The 18,262-nt window shown below is 45.0% G+C and overlaps 1 protein-coding gene across 1 annotated transcript in view; it reads right to left on the bottom strand.

Moving 5' to 3' along the window:
- Window positions 1–18,262, bottom strand: part of ZBED4 (zinc finger BED-type containing 4) — a 29,555-nt gene that overhangs the window by 8,979 nt on the left and 2,314 nt on the right. Inside the window, exon 2 of the mRNA XM_040343655.1 lies at window positions 14,330–14,401. The gene's annotated coding sequence lies outside the window, so the exon portion shown is untranslated. The remainder of the gene's footprint in view (window positions 1–14,329; window positions 14,402–18,262) is intronic.

Genomic DNA, 18,262 nt, shown 5'->3' with positions numbered 1-18,262 from the left:
AAATACTGCATTTAAACTAATGGAACATAATGAATTCTAGTTTTTCCAAAGTTACAGATTTACTCAAAACAAGATTTCAATAGCTAATGACAATTTTTTTTGCCATGCACATGTTTAAAGGCTTTGTTTCCACTATGGCGCAGTACCGCATCACAAAAAATGCTTTGTCAGGAAGTGGGTAAATCCTTCCAGGGCTGAAGTGGTTAAAGTAACCCAAGTGTAGTTGAAACAAGTTGCTACATGCAGGGCCAGATTAAGAACATCATGGGCCTGGTGCTGAGGATTTTGGTGGGGCCTTTTAGGCTGCATTCACACCTCCGCGACAAGTAACGCCGCGTACGCGGCGTATTTTGCCGCGAATAGTGTAACTTTTTTTTTACAAATCCTTCCTATTGCTTTGTATGGCCGAACGCCAATGCCGCCTGGAAAAAAGGGTCCGGGACTTTTTTTCATGCCGCAGGTGTACGGCGTCTATGAGATGTGAACCATCTCATAGACAGCAATGGGAATTCTCCCCTCCAGCGGCACGAGCGGCCGGCGTCGGGCGTTTTGTCGCGGAGGTGTGAATGGGGTGTAATAAATAATAAATAAATGCGTGGGAATGACATGAATGCAGCCCAGCCAAGGCAAGTGACCAAAGGCACAGAACCCAGAAGGAAGACCGGGTGAAGATGGAAGCGCCCAGGCCCCGCCTGATTCATCGCAGCACTGGAGGGCTCAGTCTGAAAATGTAAGTGTACACTAATGTGCTAATATGCTGTGCATACTTGTACGTTGTGGCATAACCTACCTCAGGGCCTCTAAAAAGTAGTAATGTCAGGAAAGTTTACTACCGCTTTATTATCACAGGATCCCAGGAGCCTCTCATGGGGCCCCCTACTGACCCGGTGGACGGTGGCCCTTGGGCAGTGCCTAAGTGCACAGTTGCCAACATTTAAAAAATATTTTCAGGGCCACTTTTTTATATAAGTGCTATATTTAGAGTAGCTGAGATCCCCGATGTTCCTCTATACATCATAGTAGTAATCACAAAATTAAATGAGTACTAATAATGGGGCAGAACAAATATGAGAACTGATATTTCCTTTAGTTGAACAAAAGTGTTTCCATTCTAGAGCTGGTAACATTGAGGATATTCAGTATAATTTTAAAGAACTGTTTTTGTGGGTAAGCGACATAGGGGAGGAGTATGGACGGTATATAAGTGGGAAGTATGTGCAGGTGAGGGAGAGGAATGTGGAGGGTCTAACAGTGGGCACTATGTGCAGGAGAGGAGTACAAAGGGTACGGAAAAAGGCACTATGTACAGGAGAGGAGTGTGAAGGGTATGACAATGGGCAGTATGTACAGGAAGAGTGAGGGGGTATGACAGAGGGTAGTACGTACCAGAGAGAAGTGTGGAGGGTATGATGGGGCAGTATGTACAGGAGAGGAGTGTGGAGGGTATGACAGTGGGCAGTATGTACAGGAGAGGAATGTGGACGGTATGATAGTGGGCTCTATGTATAGGAGAGGAGTGTGGAGGGTATGACAGTGGGCACTATGTATAGGAGAGGAGTGTGGAGGGTATGACAGTGAGCAGTATGTACAGGAGAGGAGTGTGGAGGGTGCGACAGTGGGCACTAAGTACAGGAGAGAAGTGTATGACAGCAGGCACTATGTACAGGAGAGGAGTGTGAAGGGTATGACAGTGGGCGCTATGTATAGGAGAGGAGTGTGGAGGGTATGACAGTGGGCACTATGTACAGGAGAGGAGTGTGTAGGGTATGACAGTGGGTACTATGTATAGGAGAGAAGTGTGGAGAGTATGACAGTGGGCACTATGTACAGGAGAGGAGTGTGGAGAGTATGACAGTGAGCACTATGTACAGGAGTGGAAGGATATTTAGGGACTGAGTAGTGGTTAAGCGGGTCATACATGGATTGAAATTACGCCAATTATGCAGAGATCAGTCATAGTCAATCTATGTATGGGCTAGCTGGTTTTACACAAGTCAATCTATTAATCAACTTGAGTACAACCAGCCTGTTTTTTTTTTCTTAAAACAATCAGTGCTGCCAGCTATAGTTAGCAACACTGATCATTGTACGCACTGGCAGAACACAATAACACTGCAGGAGTGATTCCCCCATCCACAGGTCAGCAGGTGAGAGGGTGTGTGGGGACAGGCTGGGGAGAGATACTAGTCAGTGGCTGGGTAGGCACTGGTAGTATCAGAGCCAGATACACACAGGTTACATACGCCACGATCGTTAGAGCGAGAACAATAATTCTAGTACTAGACCTCCTCTGTAACTCTAAACATGTAACCTAAAAAAATGTAAAGCATCGCTTAGGATACCAAAAAAAATTGTGCTAACTTAACTAACTAATTGTTTTTTTAATGAATGAAACATTTTTTTCCAAAAAAACATGTTTGAAAAATTGCTGCGCAAATACTGTGCTAGAGCTGCACAATTAATCGTTAAAAAAATCGTGATCTCGATTCAACCCCCCTGACGATCTTCAATGCAGAGTTTGCTGATTCTTTCATATAACAAGTGGAGAGACTTTTAGCTATCAAAAGAAAATATCTGCCAAGTCTGCCAAGTTTATAACAGGAAACATTGTAACTGACACTTCCTTCTTAAATCAAAGGGATACACTTCTGTGTGTAAAGAAAAAATCTGGGCAGTCTGCAAAGTTTGTAAACAAAATGAAACATTGTAACTAACTAACATTGTAACTAAATTTAACCACTTAAAGTCCAACACTTGTTTCTTAAGTTAGAAAGCAATATTATTTGCTAGAAAATTACTTGGAACTGCCAAACATTATATATATATATTAGCAGAGACTCTAGGGAATACAATGGCTATTGCTGCAATATTTTATGTCACACTGCATTTGCCCACTTCAATGAATAATAAAAACCATAAAAACAAAACTGAAGTTAGCCCATTTTTTTGTTTTTTTTGTTTTAATGTGAAAGATGATGTTACGCCGCAACAATCGTGAGAGAATCGTGATCTATCTTCTAAGCAAAAAAATTGCAATTCTCATTTTAGCCAGAATCGTGCAGCTCTATACCGTGCAACATAAAAAGTGCAAAGACCACCATAGAGTAATTTTCTAGCAAAAAACAAATGATGATTTTTACATGTAGTAGAGAAGTGTCAGAATTGGCCTGGGTGGCAAGGGGTTAATTACCATGAGTAATATACAAATAATTATTATAAGCACTGTGATCCTATCAGTCTGCTGTAGTGTGTCAGCTTGTATTTATATTGGCCGCTCTGAATGTAGCTTCTGACAGGCTGTGCAAGCAGGCCCGTATCTCCGGAAACCATAAATGATAGCCGTCCCATATTTTAACCAGTTGTGGGGTAGCTCTTCCCATGCCTACCCCCAAATGTGGGGTTTCTGTGACCTCTGGTCATCGAGCTACAACCCCCCAAATTCGATCTTAAAAAAAAAATTCTTAAAAAAAAAATGGGGCAAATGGGCCTATCTTGAGAAAGGGGCCTGGAGCTGCAGCTCCATCAGCCCCATTGTTAATCCGGCCCTGGCTACATGAGCAAAGTGAAAGTAAACACAGCAACCAATGCAATTAAACAAAATTACTGTCAGCCACAGTATAGTGGTGAAGAACAACCGTGTAATTCACTGTGGAACGTGGCTCTTTATATCCCAAAGAACATCACTGCTAGGTACAAGAAACCGTCAGACAATAAGAGTCTTTGGATACAAAGAATATATTTTTGTTTATAGCTCAAAAAATAAAAACCGCAGAGGTGATCAAATACCACCAAAAGAAAGCTCTATTTGTGGGGGGGGGGGGGGATTTAAGTCAATTTTGTTTGGGAGCCACGTCACACAATTGTCAGTTAAAGCGACACAGTGCCGAATCGCAAAAAAGGGGTCTGGTCCTTTAGCAACAAAATGGTCCGGGAATTAAGTGGTTAATATTTATGGGTAGCGATTTACATTTATAAAGGCCCACAATGGTTCCTTTGCAGGAAATTTTGCAGCGACACACCTGTCCAACAATTCAACCTTAGCCAAGTATATAGGTATGCACCTAGCGCCTCTGTACAAAGTCACCATCTTGGAGAGCAGAAGAGAACAAGATCGCAGCATCAACATACTGCAAAGCCCTGTTTTTTTTGTTTTTTGATGCACCATTAAGTGAGGCCAACAATGTACAGAGAGACTTAATACAATTCTAAATGTACAAAAAAGCTCTCCATTTGTGCAGTACAAGAGACTGAAACCTGGCACCAAAAGGTTACCATATTAACCACTTAAGACCCGGACCAAAATGCAGGTAAAGGACCTGGCCAGTTTTTGCCATTCGGCACTGCGTCGCTTTAACTGACAATTGCGCGGTCGTGCGACGTGGCTCCCAAACAAAGTTGGCGTCCTTTTTTTTCCACATATAGAGCTTTCTTTTGGTGGTATTTGATCACCTCTGTGGTCTTTATTTTTTGCGCTATAAATAGAGTGACAATTTTGAAAAAAAAAAATGCAATATTTTTTTCCATTTTGCTATAAATATCCCCCAAAAATATATATTAAAAAAAACACGTTTTTTTTCCCCCCTCAGTTTAGGCCGATATGTATTCTACCTATTTTTGATAAAAAATAAATAAACGCAACAAGCGTTTATCGATTGGTTTACGCAAAATTTATAGGGTTTACAAAATAGGTGATAGTTTTATTGCATTTTATTAATATTTATTTTTTTTCTTTTACTACTAATGGCGGTGATCAGCGATTTTTTCATGACCGCAACATTATGGCGGACATATCGGACAATTTTGATACATTTTTGGGACAATTGTAATTTTCACAGCAAAAAATGCTATAAAATGCATTGTTTACTGTGAAAATGACAATTGCAGTTTGGGAGTTAACCACTAGGGGGCGCTGAAGGGGTCAAGTGTGACCTCATATGTGTTTCTAACTGTAGGGGGGTGGGGCTGGATGTGTGACATTGATTGTGCTTCCCTATATCAGGGAACACACCATTAATGACAGCGCCACAGTGAAGAACGGGGAAGCTGCGTTTACACACAGCTCTCCTCGTTCTTCAGCTCCGGGGACCGATCGTGGGACTCCACGGAGTATAATATAAAAATAAAAAAATAAAAAGAAGAAGAGCCTCCAAGTGTAGCAATATGGTTACATTTAAAGAAGGTACAACATTTAGCAACTTATTGCTACACTTAGGAGGTGCCTCTCTCCTCTTTTATACCCTGTAAAAAAAAACGGGGTTACTTACCGGTAACATCCCTTTTCCTGGAGTCTTTCAGGACAGGTACTGTAGAGAGAGACACAGGCTCCTCCCCTCACAGGAAACACCGCCTTCCAATTAAGAATTTAAGCCTCATCCTCCCTCAGCTCCTCAGTTTTTTCCAGAGTACCTCCGGCCAGCTGGGGAGACACAAGAACACGTCATAAAAGTATAAAATTACATCTTACCTGACGGCCTCGTCTGATGAGTTTCCATAATATCCCCTACAACAAAAGAGGGTGGGTACCAGTGCTGTCCTGAAAGACTCCAGGAAAAGGGATGTTACCGGTAAGTAACCCCGTTTTTCCCTGTTCGTCTTTCAGGACAGGTACTGTAGAGAGGATAAGCGAGCACCTTACCCTAGGGTGGGACAACTGCTTGCAGTACTTTGCGTCCAAAAGCCTGGTCTTTGGTTGAAAGTAGGTCCAGTCTGTAATGTTTTACAAACGTTGAGAAACTAGACCATGTTGCAGCCTTGCAGATCTGCTCCGGGGAAGCACCAGCACACTCTGCTTGGGAAGTTGCTACTGCCCTGGTGGAATGAGCCTTGATACCCTGTGGAGGCTCTACCCCCCTAGAAGAATAGGCTAGAACGATGGCTGCCCTTAACCACCTGGCTATCGTGCGTCTAGAAGCCCTAGACCCTTTCTTGGACCCAGAAAACAAAACAAATAGTGAATCAGCTTTCCTGAACTGACTTGTGTAATCCAAGTATTGTAGGACACACCTCCTAACATCTAGGTTGTGAAACTTGTGTTCCTGTTCCCTCACAGGATTTGAACAAAAAGAAGGCAATGTTATTTCTTGACTTCTGTGAAACTTAGAAGCTACCTTTGGTAGAAAAGCCGGATCTGTCTTAAAAATGATGCGATCCGGAAAAACTTGAAAAAAGGGGACCCTAATAGATAGGGCCTCGAGTTCGCTCACTCTCCTGGCAGTAGTGATCGCTACTAAAAACACTGTTTTGAGAGTGATCACTTTTAAACTACATTTGTCTAAAGGCTCAAATGGTTCTACTGTAAAGGCTTGAAGAACCAATGAGAGATCCCAAACTGGGAAGTTGGAGGTTTTAACAGGTCTCCGTCTACTCAAAGCCTTAAAAAATCTAGAGACCCAAGGATCAAATGCTAGTTGTTTTTCAAAAAATACACTTAGCGCTGACACCTGACCCTTCAGCGTGCTAGTTGCCAACCCTTTATCAGCTCCAGCTTGAAGAAATTCTAAAACAGCCACAGAGCTGTTGACACTGAATGAGCTTTCTGCACACCAGATGTTAAACCGTTTCCACACTTTTTGGTAAATGGCTTGCGTCTCCTTCTTTCTACAGCTTAGGAGTGTTTCAACCAAGCGTTCTGAAAACCCTTTGCCCCTCAGCAGCTCTTCCTCAGAAGCCAGGCTGCCAGGTTCCATCTCTCTACCTGCGGGCAGCAGATTGGACCCTGCAAAAGGAGATCCTCCCGAATTGGTAGAATCCAAGGAGATTCTATCGATAGATTTTTTAGGATAGAGAACCATGGTCTCCTGGGCCAATGAGGTGCGATGAGAATGAGTGTTGTGTTCTCCCCCTGCAGTTTCCTCAGGACTGCTGGTATTAGAACCGGAGGGGGGAAAGCATAACACCTGGAGAACTTCCAGGTTTGGGCCAGAGCGTCCACCGCCAGAGCTCCATCCCATCTGTTTAGGGAAAAAAAGAGCCGAGTTTTGGCATTTTCTCTTGAGGCGAATAAATCCACCTCCGGAAGACCCCATCTTTGAGTGATCGCTCTGAAAACTTCCTGATTCAGAACCCAATCGCCCTCCCTCAGTTTCTTCCTGCTGAGGAAGTCTGCGACCTGATTTAATTCTCCCTTCAGATGTATGGCTGAGAGGGACAAGACATTGGCCTCCGCCCATATGAGAATAGATTTTGTCAGATCCCATAAGGACTTGCTCCTGGTGCCCCCCTGCTTGTTGACATAAGCTACTGCCGAGGAGTTGTCTGTCCTGATTCGAACATGCTGTCCCTGCAGCTCCTTCTGAAAGGCTTTGAGGGCTAACTCTATCGCTTTTAGTTCTCTCCAATTCGAAGATTTTTGCGAGTCCTCTTTTGCCCAGCGACCCTGTGTCAGAAGGGAGTCCAGGTGTGCTCCCCAACCGGAGCCACTGGCATCTGTTGTCACTGTTCTGGAAATCGGGGAGATCCAATCCAGGCCCTGTAAAAGGTTCGCCCCCTTCCTCCACCACCAAAGGGACCTCTTGATGTGAACCGGTATGGATATCAGGGAATCCAAGGATTCCGGTTTGTGGTCCCAAATGTTCAGTATGAACAGTTGTAGAGGTCGGAAATGCAGACCCGCCCACTGCACTGCAGGAAGACAAGATGTTAATAACCCCAGAGCTGACATGACTTTCCTTATCGGAAGCTGGCAACTGCTCTGAAGAAGTGATATTACGTTGTCCACCTTCTGAACTTTTTCTATTGGGAGAAAAGTCATCTGTCTGGTTGAGTCCAGTACATATCCCAGAAAAGTGACTCTTTGGGAGGGTGTCAGGCTGGATTTTTCCAGATTGAGTAACCAACCTAGGTTCTCCAGAATCCCCTTTGCAACCTGGAGGTCCTGGGACAACCGTGTCGGAGAGTCTGCAAAGAATAGCAGATCGTCCAGGTAAGCTATCACCAGGATGCCCTTGAGACGTAGAAAGGCTAGTACCTCCACCATCACTTTGGTGAATATGCGGGGGGAAGAGGAGAGCCCGAAGGGGAGTGCTTTGAATTGCAGGTGAAACATCCCCTCTCTGGACCTCACGGCCAGTCTGAGAAATCTCTGATGGCATTCCGCTATTGGGATGTGTAGGTAGGCATCCTTTAAATCTATGGATGCCATGAAGCAGTTCGGAAGGAGGAGTGTCCTCACGGAATAGATGGAATCCATCCGAAACCGTTTGTACGTGACCGAGGTGTTTAGAGGTTTTAAATTCAGTATAAGCCTGAATTTCCCTGAAGGCTTGCGGACCACAAATATGTGGGAGTAGAAGCCCTTTCCTATCTCCTCCGATGGAACCCGAACTACCACCTCCTGATCCTCCAACTCCTGAAGAGAGGAGATCAGAGCCACAGATTTCTCTTTGCATTGGGGCAAATTGGTGACTAAGAGTCTGGATGGGGGGGGACTTGAGAACTCTAGTCTGTACCCTCTCCTTATGATCCCCAGCACAAATTGGTTGCTGGTGATCGTCTCCCATTGTGGGAGAAAGGCCCCCAACCTTCCTCCCACCTTGACTCCGTCATTGAGGTTTTTGGGGCTGTTCAGGAGCACGAAAAAGTGCCCCGGCACGGCCTTTCCCTTTTGGTCCCCAAAACTTTTTCTTTCCCTCAGGTTTGGGGACTTCCACCTTCTTTTGGGTCCAGAATTTTTTCTTTGTCTGTCCCCCAAATTTTTTCTTTAAGGGGAAAGCCTTCTTCTTGTCGGCTGTACGATCTAAGACAGCCTCCAAGCCTGGCCCAAATAATAAGTCTCCTGTAAGGGGGATCCCGCACAATTTAACCTTTGAGGCGCTATCCCCCTGCCATGTCTTGAGCCAGAGAGCTCTTCTTGCAGAATTAGATAGAGCTGCAGATCTGGCAGACATGCGGATTGACTCTGCTGAGGCGTCCGCTACATACCGTACGCCACTCAGTAAAGTTGGAAAAGAGGAAAGTATAGTCTCTTTTGGCGTTCCGGCCTCAATATGTGCCTTAATTTGTAAGAGCCAATGCTCTAAATTACGGGCCACCACTGTTGCTGCCATAGCTGGCTTAAGGTTCCCCTGGGAAGCATCCCAGGACTTTTTTAATAGCGAATCCATCCGCCTGTCCATGGGGTCTGAAAGGACCCCCATGTCCTCAAACGCCAAGTCCGTATGTCGGGATACCTGCGAAAAGGCGGCATCTAGTTTGGGGGATTTGTTCCATACTGAAGCCTCCTCTTCAGAAAAAGGAAACCTCCTCTTCAAAGAGTTTGAGAAGAAAGGTTTCCTCTCTGGGTCCTGCCATTCTTTTTTGATGGCATTGACCAGTACTTCATGGACTGGAAAAACCCTTTTCTTTTGTTCTCCCAGACCACTGTACATCTGGTCATGGAGTGACAGTGTCTTTTTCTCCTCAACTATCCCTAAAGTAGCGTGGATAGTTTCCAATAACTCTTCCACCTCTTCAAGGGAAAGCTTGTAGCGAGAGACCTTTGAGGACCCTGCCTCTGTCTTCTCACTATCTGACTCCTCTTGGGAGCTAGAAGCGGCACTGTCTTGCTCCTCCTCAGCATCCTCTCTGATATCCGCAGGTTTCTCTCTACTCCCAGAGGGAAGAACCTCAGGATTCGGTGGATTTACCTGTTGCGCTACAGAAGGGCTGCTTTGGGGCAATTGAAAATTAGCAAAAATATCTTTAAACGATTGAAAGGTGCCAGAAAGCTCTTTCATAGAAGCTGCTAATTCAGATGCCTGCTCTGCCTCCCTTTCTTTAACCAGCCCTTCAATACATCTCCTGCAAAGTGCTTTGTTCCAACTCTCACTAAGTGAAGATCTGCAGGAAGGGCATTTCTTCCTGCTGTGGGCTGATTTTTCTGTGGATTTCTGAAAAACACAGAAGAAAGTGGAGGCTAGATTAAAAGAGAGACCAGCGCATAACACAGGTAACCACCAGGAGTGTTCTAGGACCAACCACCACCAGGGTTCCAGACACACTACACTAACAAACTCCCCGACCACCAGGAGAAGAAAACAAAAAAATCACCAGTGAAGCTGTACAACATGATAAGGGAACACCACCCCAGGGTTCTCCTTACCTTAGAGTGGCTGGTGCTGTCGTCATCCGGAGGTGCACGGGAAGCCTCTGCTTCCGACATCTCGCTGAGGAATGTGGTCGCGACTGCCTGCCAAAACGCCGACCCTACGGCTGAGAAGAGAGAGGCCGCACCAGCCCAGCGTCAGGCCTTTTCACACTGCAGCGTCCGGGACCAGTGACGCGTATCCGGCGGAAGTGCCCGCCCCCCCCGGAACTGACGTCACTCGTCATCCGGTCCGGCCCAGCTCCTGGCCGACTGTGAAAACTCACAGGGAGCGTGCACCCCGCCTGCAGCGCCACCCCTGTGCGTTGAGTGAATAGGCCTCCGCGGCTGAATCCACCCCAGGAATGTCCGCGGGACGCTACACGGCGATGTCCTGGGTAAGTGACTTCCCCAGTCAACCAGGACGCCATGCGTTTAAAAAATAGCCCTGAGCCCAGGGAGAACAGGTCCCCCCTCTCAGGAAAACTGGCCTCAGCTTCCCCAGCTGTCTGGCCCTTGGCCCCCAGCGGTGTCTCCCCTCCGGAGGAAACACCATAAACTGAGGAGCTGAGGGAGGATGAGGCTTAAATTCTTAATTGGAAGGCGGTGTTTCCTGTGAGGGGAGGAGCCTGTGTCTCTCTCTACAGTACCTGTCCTGAAAGACGAACAGGGAAAATCCTTTGATATACAAGTACTTTGGATTACAAGCATGTTTCTGGAACGAATTATGCTCGCAGACCAAGGTTTTACTGTATAATCATATTGGTGATTAAAGCCAAATGATCTTTATTGCACAGTTACAGTGGTCCACTTTGGTCCATATAATGTAAACCATATCACTAGATATGTATCAAAAGATATACTCTATTTCCACATAACCAGTCTAATAATTAAAACCCCCAAAGATGAGGGGGGGGGGTATGTTGATATTAGATTAGAGCAGTGTTTCTCAATTCCAGTCCTCAGGCCCCCCCAACAGGTCAGGTTTTCAGGATTTCCCTCAGATGAAAAGGCTGTGGTGATTACTAAGGCACTGAAACTGATCAAATCACCTGTGCAAAATAATGGAAATCCTGAAAACCTGACCTGTTGGGGGGGCCTGAGGACTGGAATTGAGAAACACTGGATTAGAGAGACATTTAAAATTCTTTAAGTATGGAAACTAAAAAAAAAAAAAATTGCCAGACCATTGTTTCTAATTTTTACTGGCAGTCTCCTGACTGGAATGGTACCAGCTGATTGGAGAAAAGCCAATGTAGCACCAATATTTAAAAAGGGCCCAAAATACATCCCTGGGAATTGCAGACCAGTTCGCCTAACATCAATAGTATGCAAGCTCTTGGAGGGGGATGATAAGGGACTATATACAAGATTTTAATAATGAGAACGGTATCATTAGCAGTAATCAGCATGGATTCATGAAAAATCATTCTCGCAAAACCAATCTATTAACCTTCTATGAGGAGGTGAGTTACCATCTACATAAAGGAAGGCCCGTAGACATGGTGTATCTGGATTTTGCAAAAGCTTGACACAGTTCCCCAAACGTTTATAAAATGAGGGCCATTGGCATGTACCATAGGGCGAGTACATGGATTGAAAACTGGCCACAAGGGAGAGTTCAGGAGGGTGGTGAGAAATGGGGAGTACTCGGAATGGTCAGGGGTCTGTAGTAGGGTCCCCCCAGGGTTCTGTGCTGGGACCAAACCTATTTAATATGTTCATAAACGACCTGGAGGATGGGGTAAACCGTTCAATCTCTGTATTTTCGGACAATACTAAGCAGGGCAATAACTTCTCCGAAGGATGTGGAAACCTTGCAAAAAGACTTGAAAAAATGTATTGGGCGGACAACTACATGGCAAATGAGGTTCAATGCAGAAAATTTTAAAATAATGCACTTGGGTGGCAAAAATATGAATTCCATCTATACACTGGGGGGGGGGGAATCTAGGATGAAAAGGGACATGGGGGTCCTAGTAGATGATAGGCTCAGCAATGGCATGCAATGCCAAGCTGCTGCTAAGCAAACAGAATTTTGGAATGCATTAAAAGGGGGATTAACTCCAGAGATAAAAAGGATAATTCTCCCGCTCTACAAGACTCTGGTCCAGCCGCACCTAGAGTATGCTGTCCAGTTCTGGGCACCAGTACTCAAGAAGGATGTAAATTGAGGGAGTACAAAGAAGGGCAACAAAGCTAATAAAGGGCCTGGAGGATATTAGTTATGAGGAAAGGTTGCGAGCACTGAACTTATTCTCTCCGGAGAAGAGACACTTGAGAGGGGATAGGATTTTAATTTACACATACCGTACTGGTGACCCCACAATAAGGATAAGAAAAACATTTTTTTTTTTTTTTGCAGAAGGGAGTTTAACAAAACATGTGGCCACTCATTAAAATTAAAATAAAAAAGGTTTAACCTTAAAAGCAGAGTTCCACCCATTTTTGAGAGGTGGTCTTAAAACGAAAGAACACCTCGTTTTTGGGTACTCTATCCCCCCCCCCCCTTACCTTTTCGGAAGTACCAAGTGTACTTCCAATCCTGCCGGGCCGTGGCCCACAATGTCACATTGTCTTCTGCAGTGAGCTCCACGTTGTCATCTGGGACATGTGTGCATCCCAGAAGACAAGCTGGCCATTCACAAAACACCACGCGACTCGTGCATGTGCAGTAGGAAACTGGCAGTGAAGCCACAAGGCTCCACTGCAATTGCGGCGCTAGCAACCGATCTGATGGATGGATCAGCCTCGGGGGCAGACATCGTGGGCTCCCTGGACAGGCAAGTGTCCTTATTAAAAGTCAGTAGCCTCACCATTGCCTGGCTCACAGAGCGGGCATCTCCCACTACTATGTCACAGAGCTTTGATAGAAATAGCCCAGCCCGCCTCGGTTGTAACAAAGTCCCACCTCCTAGACCAGGGGTGCCCAACCAGTGGCCCGCAGAGCCCTCTGATTTGGCCCACGACCTCCTGCTCTGGGATGGAATAGAATACTGTTATTAAAAGGTAAGTTTATTACTAAAAATCACAGTGTATACATGGGCATATCTGTTCTGCAGTGGTTACTGGGCTGCGGGTTACCTGCACTGAGCCAGAGACTTCCATTACCTGCAAGTTTGGTGAGCTTTCTGAAAGTGCACCCCACCTATAGGATATAACAGAAGTCTATGGCAAAGTGCAGCTAACCTGCAGGAAAGCCACAGGTGAACCCGCAGCCCAATGCCCCTTTCACATGGTCAGTCTGACCCAATCGGACCCTCCTTTCCACCTGTAAAGAGTGGCAGATGTAAATGGACCCGTGTCCGTTTACAAATGCCTACCTCCAATCCAATCCGCAAAAAAAAAAAAAAAAAAAAAAAGACTTGAGTGGGCTCTATAGAGTAGAGTGTGCTGCCATCCACCTGCTCCACTCATTGTGGCCCGCAACCGGTTACCAAGTCGCTTAAGTGGCCCCTGCTCTTCAAAAGGTTGGGCCCCCCCTTTCCTAGACTGATATGCGGCATACTGATCCAATGCTGGGAAATTGAATCAGTGTGCAGTCTCAAGCTCAGTCAAGGAGGCGGGACTTTGTTACAACGGCCACTGGAGGAGGAGGGAGAGGACAGGCACACGAGATATTCATATCAAAGTTCCTTGATACAGCGAAAGATGCCTGCTGTGTGCGATCCAGGCAATGTTGAGTGGCCACTCTAGGTATTTCAGATGCAAGCTCCGTGACAGGCAGAGAGAGAAGGGAAGAATGGGAAGACTCCGACAGAGGCGCGACGTGATGACGCCATCGATACAATTGCGATTAAGTCGTTCTCCACATTGATGCTGAATCGTGATTCATCGATTATACGATTTTTCTCAACGCCCCTAGTATTATATGTAAATGGCAGCAGTGCCAAGGAAGTGACCTACTGTAGTCAGGATGTGGTAGAGAAAGCTGCTTGGCAAAGGACTTGGAAGATATTAGCAATCACTGTCAGAGTCACAACTCCAGCAGGCTTTCAAGTATGCAATAAAGATCATATCTAGATTTCAGCTTTAAGAGAAATCTTGTAAATGCTCCGAGTAGGGGTAGCCAAAAAAAACAAATTGAATAAGGCAAAGGGCATATCAGGAACAGTTCAGCTATAGAGTTCTTCTTTCAAAAAACCTAAACATCACACAATAATGCTTGCAAGTTTGTCATTGCTCATCAGTTACATTCTCCAATTATAGAAATTAATTAACTATAAACTTTAGTCTATGTGCAAGCACAATAAGATGATCAGCAGATACCTGCGGCAAACTTTTGCAAAGGCATATCTTCTAGCACTTTAAACACTTTTGTACGATGTCCAAATGCATCACCTAAGGAAAAAATAAAAAATAAAGGGGGAAAGGTCAAACATATTTGTACCTAACAAATAATAACATACTGGTAAACAAAGCATTGCAATTCCACAATGTATACTTGTTTTAAAGTACCGGTATATGCAAATCAGGTCTTCTATTGTATTTCAACTGTAATTTTTAATCTCTTAAAATCAGCAGCTTTCATTAAAAAGACATCTGATAATTCTGCTTCCTGTTGTGGGGTGACAACGCTTTGTCTCTCAAACACTCTCCTGAGCTGTGAACCTGTCACATATGCTTCCTGGAAAATGCAGTCTGCAGTAGAGGTCGACCGATATGGGTTTTTCGCTGGCCGATGCCGATATTTAGAAATCGCGGCGGCCAATAGCCGATTTATGATGCCGATTTTTTTGGGCCGATCCCCCCCCCTTCATCTCATAAAATCTAACAGTTAGACCCCTTTCACATTGGGGCGTTTTTCAGGCTCTTTTGGGCTAAAGATAGCACCTGTAAAGTGCCTGCAAAACTGCTCCCCTGCAGTCTCAGTCTGAAAGCCAGAGTGCTTTCACATTGAGGCGGTGCGCTGGCAGGACGTTTAAAAAAAAAGTCCTGCAAGCTGCATCTTTGGAGCGGTGTATACCACTCCTCCACCACTCCTGCCCATTGAGATGAACGCCTGCAAAGCACTTCTGCAGTGGCGCTACATGGGAGCATTTAACCCTTAATCGGCCGCTAGCTGGGAGATAAGTGCCCCGCTAGCAGCCAAATAGCGCTGCTAGAATGATGGTCCAGTGTTTAGGCAGCGAAGTTCTGCGGAAAAAAAAATTAAAAGTCAGCAGCTACAAATACTGCAGCTGTTGACTTTTAATATATGGACACTTACCTGTCCTGGGTGCCCGCAATGCTGGCACCCAAAGCCGATCTCTCCCTCGGGTCCTGCCGCCACCATCTTCGGTAAGGGAATCAGGAAGTGAAGCCTTGCAGCTTCACTTCCTGGTTCCCTACTGTGCATGCGCGAGTCGCGCTGCGTGATCCCACTGGTCCTTGCTGTCTTCTGGGACCTGTGCATCTCCCAGAAGAAAGCTGGGGGCGGATTAAGCGCCAGATGTGGTGTAGGTCACCACAGTCACTGCAGTGATCTATGCCCAGAAGAGGGGGCAAATACCTGGGATTACACAGGTATCTGCTCCCCCCTCCCCCTGAAAGGTACCAAATGTGACAACAGAGGGGGGGGGAGATTCAGAAAAGCGGAAGTTCCATTATTGCTCTGCTAAGTAATACAGAAAATGTCTTACATTTAAACACAACAAGCCTCTAATCAGTGCACTTGTATGCATGTATGTATGTATGTATGTATGTGTGTATCTATCTCTATATATATTCTAATACACAAAAACAGGTAATGAAAACTTTGAAAAAAAAATATGGGCTAACTTTACCGTTTATTATTTTTTATTTTATTTGTTATAGCATATTTTTCCCCCCAAAAAAAAAAATGTGTTTGAAAGACCGCTGCGCAAATACCGTGTAACATTAAATATTGCAGCAATCGCCATTTTATTTCCTAGGGTCTCTGCTAAAAAAAATATATATATAGAATGTTTGGGGGTTCCAAGTGATTTTCTAGCAGAAAATACAGGATTTTTACTTGTAAGCAACAAGTGCAAAAAAGATTTAGCCTTTAAATGGTTAAACTGAGAACTCTCCTACACAGAGTTCAGTTCATTGATAAGTAGCAACATTGTATATCTTTTCTCAAAACTTGTCAGTCTGCCCAGGAGAGAGAAGCTTCAGGCAACTTGCATTGACTTCTATTACAGAAGCTTTTTGCAAGTCGCGGTGCTGAAGTTTAAATTGGCTTTTTTACAGCACAAATCGGCCGATGCCGAATAATTAAAAAACGCCAAATATCGGCCGATATATCGGTCGACCTCTAGTCTGCAGTCTCTAACCATCTCTTGTATAATGTCCCAAGTGTATAACCATCTGATACAGGAGACGGTCAGAGGCTGCAGACATGATACAAGAGATCAATGCAGCTTCACCTGTGCCCGCAAGATGCAGACTCACCAGTGCTTGGATCAGAGTGGCGATCGTCGTGTGTGACAGTTGTGAATTGAATTGCCCGAGTCACAGTAACAATGTCCCACCTCCTGTGATCATGTCACACTGATTCAATGTCCCACCATTGGATCAGTGTACCGTCTGTCACAGGAGGTGGGACACTGTTACTGCGGCCCATGCAATTCAGCTCTTCGACACATGGAGATCGCCGCTCTGTGGGAGGGAGGACTGGGACGAGCTAAGATGACACCCCCGCAATGGGTGGCACCAGGGGACGGGGCCCGCCCTTTTTTTCAGCAATATTTTCCTTTAGGCAATGTGCCAAAAACACAATATTTGGTAGTTTATATTTTTCAACCGCCTAAATTTCTGTGTATTCCTACTTTAGGACAAACAAAACACTTATTCTGTCTTTTTTTTACCAAAAACATGTAGAAGAATACATATTTACCTAAATTGATGAAGATTTTTTTTTTTACATTTTTGGATATGTTTTATAGCAGAAAGTAAAAACACATTGATTTTTTTTCTAAAAAAAAAAAAAACATTTTATTTGAATACAGCGTCGCACGACCGCGCAATTGTCAGTTAAAGTGCCGCAGTGCCATATGGCAAAAAATTACCTGGCCAGGAAGTAGGTAAAATATTCAGGGGGGGGTGAAGTGGTTAATTACTCATCCGCTTTGTAACAAATAGAAATTGGAAGTGTAAAGATTCCATATAGTGTGCAGGGGGAGAGGACTTTAAACTCCGTAAACACACTCACTACCCCCATTCCGAGTTACTAATTCTGCAAAGGACAATGACCAAGCCAAATATTTAGATATCTGTCAAGTCTCCAACCATCTCAAGTGACACGATAGAAGCCAGATCTGAATAAGGGTGAACAGCTATACTTCCTTTTTATTCCCCCAAAACATTGTATTGCTCTCTGCCGACTTTAAGACAGAGGCACATAATCCACATTTATAAAGCACACCATTGTGTGTTTTTTTCTTTTCTTAAACCTTATTACCGCTGGGCCATTTTTAAAATCTTGCCTACACATGCCTCCATCCTGGGCATATTGACAGAAGCGGGAGCCATTGGCTCCCACTGCTGTCAATCAAATCCTATGATGAGGGAACCAGGGTTGGGGCCTAGTCCCACCGTGTGTCTATAGATGCAGGCAGCGGGGCTCTGGAGCAAGCCCTTATGCATGCCCACATAGCAAATGGCTTTCTATGGGGGCACTCATTGAAGTAGGGGGGAGTCAAAAGTGCCAGCGGGGGACCCCAGAAGAGGAGGATTAGGGTTGCTCTGTGCAAAACCATGGCACAGAGCAGGCAAGTATGACATGTTTCTTATTTTAATAAAAAATATATACATATACAAGTTTTAAAGATCAATCTCGAATTAACCCCCCCTCCCCGACGATGCTATGTAAACTGCAGAGCACAGCTGTCAAAAAATAAATAAAAAAAGGGCAGTTTGGCCACTTGAAGACCAAATCTGCTGCCATAACACCAGTATTTACATCAAAGTACCAACATAATGACGGCGGGCGGTCCGGAAGTGGTCAAAGGAGTTGTATATGGAGAAGGTGTAGAATGCATGAAGATAATGAACCTTGTGTGTAGCAGCCATCCCAATGCCCCCCTAAATTCTTACCTGAGCCCCATCTCGCCGATGTCCAAGAATGTCTAAGCCGTCCATGACACTTACCCTGATTGGCTGAGACACAACAGTGGCATTGGGGGGGCGGGGTCGGGGCTTCATGTCTGAGTGGACACACAGAGCTGTAACTCAGCTCCAGTGCCCCCATAGAAAGTT

Source organism: Rana temporaria, chromosome 3 (genome assembly GCF_905171775.1).
Source record: "Rana temporaria chromosome 3, aRanTem1.1, whole genome shotgun sequence".
NCBI classification, from domain to species: Eukaryota; Metazoa; Chordata; class Amphibia; order Anura; family Ranidae; genus Rana; species Rana temporaria.
Note: the sequence above shows the minus strand (reverse complement) of the source record. Positions and strands in the feature narration are given on the sequence as shown.